The 10,211-nt window shown below is 34.9% G+C and overlaps 1 pseudogene; it reads right to left on the reverse strand.

Moving 5' to 3' along the window:
• Positions 1-1,036: 1,036 nt before the first annotated feature.
• Positions 1,037-4,748, reverse strand: LOC113932610 (annotated as a pseudogene).
• Between the last annotated feature and the right edge of the window lie 5,463 nt (positions 4,749-10,211).

Genomic DNA, 10,211 nt, shown 5'->3' on the forward strand with positions numbered 1-10,211 from the left:
CCAATAGGATCCAACAGCACATTAAAAGGATTATTCACCACAACCAAGTGGGATTTATCCCTGGGCTGCAAGGTTGGTTCAACATCTGCAAATCAATCAATGTGATATAATACATTAATAAAAGAAAGAACAAGAACTATATGATCCTCTCAATAGATGCAGAAAAAGCATTTGACAAAGTATAGCATACTTTCTTGATTAAAACTCTTCACAGTGTAGGGATAGAGGGTACCTACGTCAATATTTTCTAGTCTTATTTTCTCCTTTTAGCAGTTAGCTGCAGTTGGAGGTACGTGGTAGGTACTCACTACATGCTTTGTGGTGGGTGCTCTCCATCAGTGAGGACAAACTGAGTGACTACCTCACTGACTGGTAACAGCTTCTGATAGAGCTATGAGATGGATGCTGAGGTGATATCTGGGCTCAGCTGGAAAAAGTGTGTTGACTGATGAGTGACATCTGGGTTTGAGTAGTGGAAGGCCACACATACATGCTATTGGGACAATAATCATGTGTACAATTTATGTTTTGCTTTTGAATTCCTTATCTGATTTTTAAAGCAGTCTTTCTACCTAGTGCTTTTTAAATTATGGCATAAGTTTATTCAACTCTAAGAAGCTTATCAGAGATCCATGGTTGTTTAAAAACAATAATTTTGTAAGTTATGCATACTCTGTGCATGTGTGTGTGCTATATAAATAAATTCTTTGAGGAAAGGTCCTTGGCTTTCTTGTCCACTGTTGCATCCCCAGTGCCTGCTTATATTAGGTGCTCAATCAGTATTCGTTAAATGAAAGCATGAAAGTCTAAATGATTTCCAGTGTTTTTTGGAAACTATGGTTTCTTTATGTGTTGCTTTTCACTGATCAGAAGATGCAATCTATCCTTGTCTGGGGATTAGATGGGCTCTGAAACTATTAGAATCAAACGAGTTAAACAGGACATTTAATTTTAGTGAATTTCCAGAGTTGTCTTATAGAGCCCTGCGATTACATGGCTCAAAATTTTGAAACTAGTTCCTGACTTATTGATTAGATTAAGGCACATGTAGTAGATGCATGTAGAGTACTTCTAGCCTTGGAAGGAGCTTGATAGTTGATTCATTTGCCATTCTCTTCATAAGTATGAGCCATTTGAGGATTGTAATACTGATCTTTATATCACTAACATCTACCATATGGCCTGGTACCTCTTGAGGGGGGAAATTCTTCAGTTCAAATTCATCCTGCTTCAAAAATGGAGGAGAATGAGTAAATCAATTGGTCAGAGTTACATTTTATTACATGGTTGGGTTAAAGGACATTAAAACCCAGCACTGCACTCATAACATCTTTATTCTCTATCTCTACATCTCTATACCTACAACTCTATCTACATCTACATCCATACCTGTTTCTCCATCTGCATCTACATCATCTATATTTCTTTCCTGTCTCTTTCCTAGGAAAGTCAAGGCCATAAGGTGAAAATTTTTCATTTTCTCCTCTCTTGTTCATTGTAATAGGTAGTTAAATGGATTCAAGGCCCCCCTTCTGACTTGACCATCTCTCTTTCTCTGAAGGCAACCAATACACACAGGACCCTAAATTGAGATTAGAAATAATGGTATTAGTGGAAAATAAAATATCCCGGTTGGATCTCCAGATTAGGCTTTTGACTAAAGAGTATTGATTATCAATAAATTGATGTTTTGACTTCTGCTTCTGTCCCTTGGGGATAGGGTTGTTGATCCAAAATCCTTTAGGGAGGAAAGACAAGTAGCAGGAAATTATTGGGGCACTCCAATATCATTGGTTTTGCTTCCTTTTGACAACAATAAAACTAAGTTCATAATCTATTATAGTTCACTTTATTCACTATATAAATGTTTGTTGAATGAATCAATAGCTCATGTCCAGCTCACAACCTGATGCTTGTCTCCCTTCAAGGATGTGTCTCCCAAGAGATTGGCCTTTGCTTGATTTGTAAAATACCAACTACCTTAATAAGACTGAAATTTTGAATTAGAAAATAAGAGTTCTGTACTATGTTTATTTTAGGGAAAAAATGATCATTGTAGAGACAGATGGTAGAGTTCTCACCTTTTAAAAAAACAAATAGGAGCTTTTAGAAATCTGGTGTGAAAATCGCATAAGAATAAAAATTAAGGAACTAAAGTTGTGATCTAGGAGATAAATTTTATGCATTTCAGATATTTTCAATTCTACACAATGACGACTGAACTTATCAGTCATCTTCAGTAGCAAGTACATAAATTTTGTAAATGGACAATCAGATAATCTCTGAATTAGGAAAGAAGAAAAAAAAATCTAGCTGCTGAAATCACCCAGCACACATGGAGAAATGAAAGTAAACATGAGCAAATGAAGTGGGAGTCACTGGATCAAAGGTGTGCTTTATCACAGTCCATGAAGAAAAACGTGAATATAGAATGTCTAATACTATTGAAAATAGTACCTATTGATATTGCAGTAGGTATTTTATAAGGGAAATAAAGGACTAAAGTAAAAATCAAGACCTATCCAGAGCAGGAATTTTTGAATTTTATTTTACCCCACAGTTCCACCTTTCTTCCTCCTGCCCCCAACCTGCAGTTTGAATACTATAATTTGGAGATTCCTATAATTCTTATGACCCATTGAATCATTCTCCCAAAAATGTTTAGAGACATCCATTCATTTGGAATGAAGATAGTGATGGTGTGATTTCTATAGCTGGAGAAACGGGAGAGAGGGAGGAAGTGAGAGGGACCTGGGGAAGAGCCAGGGAGAGGGTGTCATGTCCCAGAAGAGAGGTGCACCAAAAATGGATGAAGGCAAGAGACCATGAAAACAAACAGGTGCTTCTTTTCAGCTTCATTGTCCTGAACTTCCCTCAAAAGACTTTTCTTATAAGTAGGATGACTATATAATTTATTGTCAAAACAGAGACACTTTTCTGAGTGAGGTGGAGTGCTATTAATAATTATGTCTGGACAATGGTGTAAATCCAACTTTCCTAGGCAAACAGGAATGAATGTCCACTCCACACCAGGTTCCCTGTGGTGGGAGTTTTACTTCCCGTGATTACTACCTTCCTCCTCTCTTGTAGATACTATTAGAGTATTTTTGTTGTTGTTTTTTTGTTTGTTTTTGTGTTTTTTAAATATAAAACTATTTATTGACCACTGTTTACCAGTATTTACAATAAAGTAAACAATATACAGTTGGATAACATTCTGACTACAAAGTTATTGTTTTTCCTGGTTTCTGCTGAACCAGTAACTCAAATACTGAGAAGACTGAGCCTACATGTCAGGAATGAGTTGGGGTAAAGAAAATACATGCAGGTTAAGAATTTGGATTATAAAAGTCTGTCCACCCATTTATTCCAGCAGGTGCTAGATTGCCAACATCTCTAACCATCTGATTATGATGAGGTTTCCATGAACAAAGTCTTAGACATGCTATGAATCATGATACAGCACAGAGATTTCAACTTATTGAAAAGGAATGGTTCACTAGAAGGAACCTTTAAATGTCCCTTTAACTAAGTTTTGCTTACTTAATTAAAACACACCAGGACTTGTCTAGTTTTATCATTTGGGTGGGTAGGTTGCTAGTGGTGATAAAATTTTCCTTTCAGGGATCTTGCCAATGAACTTGCATTTATGTGACTGTAGGTATGGGTATGGATTCTGATATGGCTGCTTTTAAATTGCCCAATTTAAAAATTTGAAAGGTTAAGGCTTCAGGAAAAACTTCAGTTTAACTTTAAGTGATTTATTTCTTAAGTTGCTGAAAACGATAGTATCCCGGAAACAGGGGCTTATCCATGGTTATAAAAGGCTGTTTTTGTTTTGGTGAGTGTTAAAAAAAAAACAACCATTTATGTATGTATTTTAAGTATACACACAAAAACCCCCTAAATAAACAAAAAATCCAGAATGCTCCTTATGCATATAGGAGTTAAACACAAATTCTGAATGAGTAACGACTATGAAGATTTCCCCCAACATTTAGAAGAGGTGTTCTCTAATGCAGGGGGATAATATACCATGGTCTCAAGTATTTTTTTCTGATAAAGGAAGCAGCTACAGAAAGCTTTTATTTGTTCAAAGTAACCAATGCTATAGATGCAAAAAAACCCAACAACTCCCCCAATACTACTCCAAAACAAACATATCAAACTTGATTTTCATTAGAACGTTATTTCTTCACACTAATAAATCAAAAAACAAAGACCTAGTTTTATATATATATATATATATATATATTTGAGCTTCATCTTCTGGACAAGAATGCCAAGTTATTCTCTCTTCATAAAAAGCAATTACAATCCGAGGACACTTCATATTTGCCTCTTTTGCCAGTACCACGTCTGCCTCATCTGAATCTTTCCATTTCATGAGAAATGGCAAAGCCTCTTGGTTTATAAGCAGCATCTCTTTTCTTCTTTGATTTGCTATCATCAGATTCACTGTCAGATAAAATTTTCTTTTTGTACCATCTTTGTCTTTACCAGCTTTTTGAGAATTAAGAAATGCTTAAATTAACTCTGGACAATCTAAATTTTCTTCAGGTCCCCAAGTATTGTCAGCATCTGTAAATCCCTTCCACTTCAGGAAATACTCCACCTTCCCATTCACTACACGTCGATCCGGTACTTTTTCCACCACAAATTCTTCAGGCTCTGCCTCTTCTACTTTTTTACTCTTTCCATTTTGTTTCTTTCCTATTTTTTTGCAATGTAGTTTTATCGGAGGCCATTTTTTTTATTGCAGACTTGAAGAGCTATTATTCACCGCCTCTGAGCTGCTCCGGGTCCCGGGTCTGCGGCGTCTCAAGCTCCAGCCACATCCGAGGAGGAGGCGGCTCAATACTATTAAGAGTTTGATGAGTATTCTCAACCACACAGGCTCCCAAAGGGTGGATACTCTGCTTTTGTATCCTTTGTTTTCATAGCACACAGACTAATAGGAGTGGAATATGAGATGCTCCCTTTCCAGAGAAACCCCAACAATCTCCTTTTACTCTGGCTTCTTCTTGGGGTCTTAAGGAGTCTTTCAATGCTCTGTGGTAGTCCAGTTAAGGGCAACACAGTCAAGGGGGTGGTTCTCCCACTCTTGGGCTGAGAGCTGTCTCTGCAAACTGTTCTCCTCCTGATGGTGTGTGTGCTCTGGAAAGGATTTTTTTCACCAGAAGTCTGAGAGGCAGTTGTGAGCTTAGGGAAGGCAACAAAACAAAACGTTCTTTCTGCCATTACTTTAGGTTGCTGGGCTCAGGTAAGCCTCAGCAAAAATAATTCACCAGATGGGTCTATCTGGTTTATTAGGATCCTGCACTGAGATTTGAGATCAAAGTTCCACAGCTGGTAATAAATTATTCCTTTACTCAGCTTGTATGCAAAATAGATAAATGATACATAGGGAGTGTTTTCACTTTAACTTCCTTTCATTTTCTATTTTGACTTTCCTGGTGCTCATAGTTTGATCTTCTGGAATATCCTGTCTTTTACCTGCCTGGAATATTCAGGCAATATCAAAAGGTTTTCAAGTTGTTTAACAGGTCTGTATCATTTTCTCAGAAGCCTGTAATTCTCCATTTGAGGGCTATTCACAAATATTTCAGAGACATGGGTAATTCTTTTTATTTACTTCCAGACATCAACTCTTTCTGTTCAGCCAGATATCATTGGCTGCATTTCTGTGCTGGTAGAGTCAACATCATTTCCAGCAACTGAGGAAGCCTTTCCTTTCCATTCTCTTTATTCCCTCTTCATCTCATCAATATATGGCATTGATTTTGCTGTTTGTTATTTCTTTACGTCAGTTTTACCTTTACTTTTTAAACATGAAATATACTTCTATAAGGATTGTGAGCGTATATATACCTCTTAAAGAACAATAACAATAAGCCAAATAATGGGTACCCACTACCCAAGTCAAAAATAGAGAATCAGAGACACTTTAGAAATTCTCTGTATGTTCTTTTCCAATTCCATTCCCATCCTGGGCAATATTTTAACTATTGTGTTAGTCATTTTCTTGCTTTTCAAGTAGTTATTTTATAAAATTGACTTTGTATTATCTATCTTAGGCAATATATTATTTAATTTTACCTTTGTTTGAACTTTCTATAAATGGAAGCTATCAGCTTTCACTGCAAAACAAACTACTTCAAAAGTTATTGGCTTGAAATAATATTTGGCCATAAATTTTAGGTCAATAAAAATAAGTTATTTAATTGAAACATTAAGCTCTGGTTTTTCTCTGTCTAAGATAGCCTTTCTAAATAAAATATAAAATAAAAAATAAAATAAAATAAAATAAAATAAAATAAAATAAAATAAAACAAAACACAGTCTTCCTGTATGTCTGAGATTCTTTTGGCCATTATTCTCAGATCTTTTTATTACAACATAAAATGCTATTGATGAATGACATGAAGTTTTTTCACAGATGAAAAAATTGACATCATAATACTATGGCCTTGCAATAAAACCAAACCAAACCAAAACAAAACAAAACAATGATAGAGTGAACACAAATTGCTTTTTGGTATGATAATGTTAAGCTTTTCTCATCACTTAGATTTTCAAAGACAATAGCATATATTCTGATCTGATCTTAAGGCTTACAAAATGAAATAATTTTGTACATTTTGAAATAATACTATATAATATATACATGCTATTACCTGATTGGTTTTTTCACATTCTCAAACTTTCCTTGAGCAAGCTCTTAAAAATTATATTTAACAGTAGAAAAGTTGAAGTCTCTTAAAGAAGTTTTTTTTACTTGAGTATAGTTGACATGCAATGTTACATTAGTTTCAGGTGTACAACATAGTCAACATAGTGATCCAACTTCATACATTATGCTAGGCTCACCACAAGTATAGCTGCCATCTGTACTGCACAGAACTATTACAACACCATTGACTATGTTCCATATGCTGTACCTTTTATTCCTGTGACTTATTTATTCCATAATAAAAGCCTGTATATCCAATTCTTCTTTACCCATTTTGCAGACCGCCTCACCCCCTTTCCCTCTCATGACCATCAGCTTGTTCTCTGATTCTGCTTTTTGTTTGTTTGTTCATTCATTTCTTTTGTTTTGGATTCCACATATGAGTGAAGTTAAACAGTATATGTCTTTCTCAGTCTGAGTTATTTCACTTAGCATAATACCCTCTGGGTCCATCCATGTTGTCACAAGTGGCAAGATCTCATCCTTTTTATGACTGCAAATATTCCACTGTGTATGTGTGTGTGTGCATCTTGGCTGTGGTAAATAATATTGCAATAAACATAGGGGTGCCTATAACTTTTTTGAATTAGTGTTTTCATTTTCTTTGGGTAAATGCCCAGTAAAGGAATTATTGGATTATATGGTATTTCTATTTTTAATATTTTGAGAACCTCCATACTGTTTTCCACAGTGGCTGTACCAGTTTACATTCCCACCAACAATGCACAAGGGTTCTTCTTTCTCCACATTCTCACCAACACTTGTTATTTCTTGTTCTTTAGAATGTAGCCATTCTGACAGGTGTAAGGTAATATCTCATTGTTGTTTTGTTTTCATTTCCCTGATTAATGGTGATGTTGAGCATTTTTTTTATGTGTCTGTTGGCCACCTATATGTCTTCTTTGGAAAAATGTCTATTCATGTTTTCTGCCCATTTTTAAATCAGATTGTTTTTTTGGTGTTGAGGTGTATAAATTCTTTACCGTTTTGGATATTAACCCCTTATTGAATATATTATTTGCAAATATCTTCTCCCATTCAGTAGATTGCCTCTTGTTTTGTTGATGATTTCCTTCACAAAAAAGCAAAAGCTTTTTATTTTGATGTAGTCCCAATAGTTTGTTTTTACTTTTGTTTCCCTTGCCTTAGAAGACGTATCTAGAAAAATGTTACTACAGCTGATGTCAAGGAAATTACTGCTTTTGTTCTCCTGAAAAGTTTAAAACTTCAAAACAAAATCAAATAAGACAAAACTTGCTTAAAGTCTTATTGTCTACTTTCCAAACATCACCTTTTTGCCCTCAGTCCAAAAGTGAATGTTCCATTTTTGAAGTTTTTATAATGCATGTATTTTCTGCTTCTCTCTAGCCCTTGCTTAAACACACACACACACACACACACACATTCACTCACTCACAAACATTGAAAACACTAATGGATTCCACATAGGAGAGATGATTTAATTGTTTTTTAATAATAGGATAAAATTAAGAAGATATAAAAGCAGCTTATGTTTTATATGTAAGATCCCAAGAGAAATTAAGTAGATCCAAAATGAGCTGATCATAAGAATTGCTTTCCACATATTAGAGGCCAAGCATCGATAGCTCTCTAGAGTTCTTGAACATAATTAACTAATTTGAATAGAATAATTGAACTATAATTTTAAGTAATGGTATCTGAAATGAATAAAGTATAAATTACATTTTTCTTTAGTCATATTAATGTAGATTAAGAAAATGTAGATTTGCTAAACAATTATGTAACTTGTGAGGATTCACATTACAAAAGGAGTGACCTCATTTTGCAAAATTATTAATTGCTTTCTTTGAAGCATGTAAGTCTTGGCTAACAAGTCATTAATCACTTTGTAAAAGCAAGGATGAGGAAAGAAAAGAAATCTTGAAAGCTACACCTTTAGGAGCCATTGCTAAGAAAAATAATTCAGAAATGGAGCTAAAGTATGCCTAAAACTATAAGGCAATAAAAATAAATTTTTAGTAACAGACTTCACACAACATCTTCAGACATATATCTTTCAACAAATACTTTTTCAACTTTCTTATTCTGTTCTATGTTTTAAAGGATCATTCTCTCTCTTCTCTTGTTTGAGTGTAGTTATATGACACTCCTGTGAAAATCTCCTACTCAGCTCCTTACTTGGGACCTAAGATCCATTTTTCTTATGAGAAACCAATGAACAAATGGATGGTGACTATAGCGTGTTGTTCTTAGAAAAAGAATGAAAGGAAGGAAACCACATAGCATCTGATAATCTATTGTTAAATGTTCTCTTTATTTGGAGACAATCTTTATTTTTTTTATATTTTTTTATGAAAAATAAGGTAAAACTTGCCCATCAGTGTCCTAAAATAAGGTGGAACACAGTTGAACATTTGAAACCTGGACTATCACAAAGGGTTATACTTTCTTCTATGGAGGGAGTAATAGTACACCTCTGCTCTGTGCAACAGTCTCTTCGGCTTACTGCACAAAGCCTTGGTTGCCTCTGGAGCAGTCCCTCTGTTGTCTGGCCCTGCTATTTGAAGAGCCATCCTGCTACAGATTCTGAGACTCCTCAAATAGTTGACAAGATCCTCCTCTCAACAGAGGCCAGGAGCTGTGTAGGTTTTCATGATCTGGGTACTACTTGTACTGCAATTGGTAGGGACCCAAGGGAGAATAAAGACTTTAGGCCACTCTTTTACATCTTGGTCTTCTGAAAATTTCCTCTCACTGAAATTAAAAGACTCAAGGTACTCTCCTGCCCAGTTTGGAGAGGCACCTTCAATGTGGTAGTTATTAAGGCAAGTATTGAATTCTTATCTGGTAAATAAGAAGAACATAATATGCCACAAAGGAGTAAAATGATCTAAAAGTGATTTTATATGTCATTGTATTTTACCTTTAATACACAATGTTTCTGTCTCCATTTCTGTAAATGGTTTAATAACACAAAAATTCTTGGGATAGGTGCCCAAAGGGAGAAATTATCTAACCAGAATCATGGGCATTTCCTCCCTAGGAGCCTCTGTATCTTCTATATGGTGGTGATAGGAAAACGATGAAAGGATTGGATGCAACTCACTCCTTAAGAAACAACTATTTACATTTTTTATCATTATTATTTTACATTTTCTAGCTTTAAACCTTCCATATTTCAAAAAGTTAATTTTTTTTGCTATAAGCAGCTAATGGATGTCTTGGAGTACTTATTGGGAGGGAGAAGTAAGAGAAAAGAAATATCCACTTTGAAAGATGCAATATTCACTTGAAATTTGCTTCATTACTATGCATTGTACTCTTCATATATTCCTTTTCTTAGGCAGGAATGGTTATTAGACTGGATATATACTATGACATGAAAGCAAAATAAGAAAAAATTTCCTTATGAGAAAAGTAAAATTACTTTGTGGTTTTTTATAAGGCATAAGCAGATGTGTGTCTCTCTGTGTGTGTTTATGTATGTATAACATGT

The sequence above is a fragment of the Zalophus californianus genome, chromosome 10 (assembly GCF_009762305.2).
Source record: "Zalophus californianus isolate mZalCal1 chromosome 10, mZalCal1.pri.v2, whole genome shotgun sequence".
In the NCBI taxonomy this organism is placed as follows: Eukaryota; Metazoa; Chordata; class Mammalia; order Carnivora; family Otariidae; genus Zalophus; species Zalophus californianus.